Genomic DNA, 1,866 nt, shown 5'->3' with positions numbered 1-1,866 from the left:
GCGGACACAGGGAAGCTCAGGAGGCTGCTCGCCGGCAGCGGACTCAGGGAAGTTCAGGAGGCTGCTCGCCGGCAGCGGACACAGGGAAGCTCAGGAGGCTGCTCGCCGGCAGCGGACTCAGGGAAGCTCAGGAGGCTGCTCGCCGGCAGCGGACTCAGGGAAGCTCAGGAGGCTGCTCAGCAGCAGCGGACACAGGGAAGCTCAGGAGGCTGCTCACCGGCAGCGGACACAGGGAAGCTCAGGAGGCTGCTCACCGGCAGCGGACACAGGGGACTCAGGAGGCTGCTCACCGGCAGTGGACTCAGGGGACTCAGGAGGCAGGGACGCTGCAACAGCGGCAGGAAGCAGGCTGGCAGCAGTGGCTGCGAGAGGTGGAGAAGGTGCGGCGACCACTGGAGGAGGTCCCGGAGCTCACGCAGAGAGTGGAGTGAGGACTGAAGCAGGAGCTGACGCAGAGGAAGACGGAGCTGGGTTGGACGCTGGGAACATGATGTTGACTGGCCTTGGCGGCAGAGGTTCCGCTTTCAACACCGCTCTCGCCGTCCGGAATTCCCACTCTACCTCCTGGCGCAGCAGCTCCAAACCCTGATGAGGGCACGGCGGAATCCACTCCTCCAGCCAGACTAGCATCCGGGTGGCAGCCTTGAGGCGGCTGCAAGGAACATACGGCTTTGCCACCTCGTCAGCGTAGCGCTGGATGTTCATCATCATTACCGGTAGCAACTGATGACACTGAAGACTGAATAGGAGACCTAAGCTTAACCAGGACTGTCCAGTTCAACTGGCCAGAACACAACAGACAAAACTGACCTTAGATGAGGACCTGACAAGAGACAAAGACAACAGGTGGACTTAAATACACAGGGTGGGTAATCAGGGAATGAGACACACCTGGGAAGCAATCAACAGGGAAGACAGGACTAGGCTAAACACAGAAAACCTCAAAAATAACTACACAGAAAACACAGAACACAACAACAGCAAAGCATTTAGCATGGTGTGTGCTTGCATGTGTGTCCATACGTTGACTGATTTTCAGCAAAATGTGAAGTTCAGAATTAATTAAACGTAAATATACAAACACATCAAAAAATAAGTCCCTTTGTCTTTGTAGGATTTTCTGCCAACTGCTTCCAGAGCTAAACTAATGCAGGTACCGTATTTTCCGCACGATAAGGCGCACCTAAAAACCTTCAATTTCCTCTAAAGCCAACAGTGTGCCTTATAATCCGGTGCGCCTTATATATGGACCAATATTGAGCCACAACAGGTCTAGCAACTATGGTAAGCATAGACATAATATAAGAGTAGACCCCGCATTGGCTGCTCCGGCGCAGGAAATACGGCGGTCATCTTGGAGCGGTATACCCTCCTACTTTGCTAAATCAAAACAGCAGAAGATGCCTCAGCACTGAGGGATATTGTTGTTCTGATCGATGGACTATTGATGTGAGGGCTCCACAGACAAAATTTCACAAGTAAGATGTACATATTATTGTGTATATATTGTGATTAGAATGCCCTGCGACAGACTGGCGACCTGTCCAGGGTGTACCCCGCCTCTCGCCCGGAACGTGAGCTGGAGATAGGCACCAGCACCCCTCCCGACCCCACTGAGGGACAAGGGTGACGGAAAATGGATGGATGGATGGATGTGATTAGAATATTAGGTAACACTTTATTTGAAGGGGGTTGAATAAGACTGTCATGACACTGTCATAAACATGACATAACACATGTCAAGAACATGAATAAGTCTTCATGAATATTTATGACTGTTGTCATAAAGCGTCATTTGGTAAATTATGACACTTTTAATACAAAGTTGACATTATTCAAACTGTCTTTGTTATGACAACTTCAACT

General features: G+C 51.0%; 1 protein-coding gene and 1 long non-coding RNA gene across 4 annotated transcripts in view; both read right to left on the bottom strand.

Annotated features, from left to right (window-relative positions):
- LOC107834869 (uncharacterized) overlaps positions 1 to 310 on the bottom strand; it is a 6,796-nt gene extending 6,486 nt beyond the window's left edge. The window contains exon 1 of the long non-coding RNA XR_001660695.1: positions 192 to 310. This is a non-coding gene — a long non-coding RNA (uncharacterized LOC107834869). The remainder of the gene's footprint in view (positions 1 to 191) is intronic.
- LOC103131685 (potassium voltage-gated channel subfamily C member 1-like) overlaps positions 1 to 1,866 on the bottom strand; it is a 123,522-nt gene that overhangs the window by 94,534 nt on the left and 27,122 nt on the right. The window lies entirely within an intron of this gene.

Source organism: Poecilia formosa, unplaced genomic scaffold, assembly GCF_000485575.1.
Source record: "Poecilia formosa unplaced genomic scaffold, Poecilia_formosa-5.1.2 Scaffold812, whole genome shotgun sequence".
Lineage (NCBI taxonomy): Eukaryota > Metazoa > Chordata > Actinopteri > Cyprinodontiformes > Poeciliidae > Poecilia > Poecilia formosa.
This window is presented reverse-complemented; position numbering and strand designations above follow the sequence as displayed.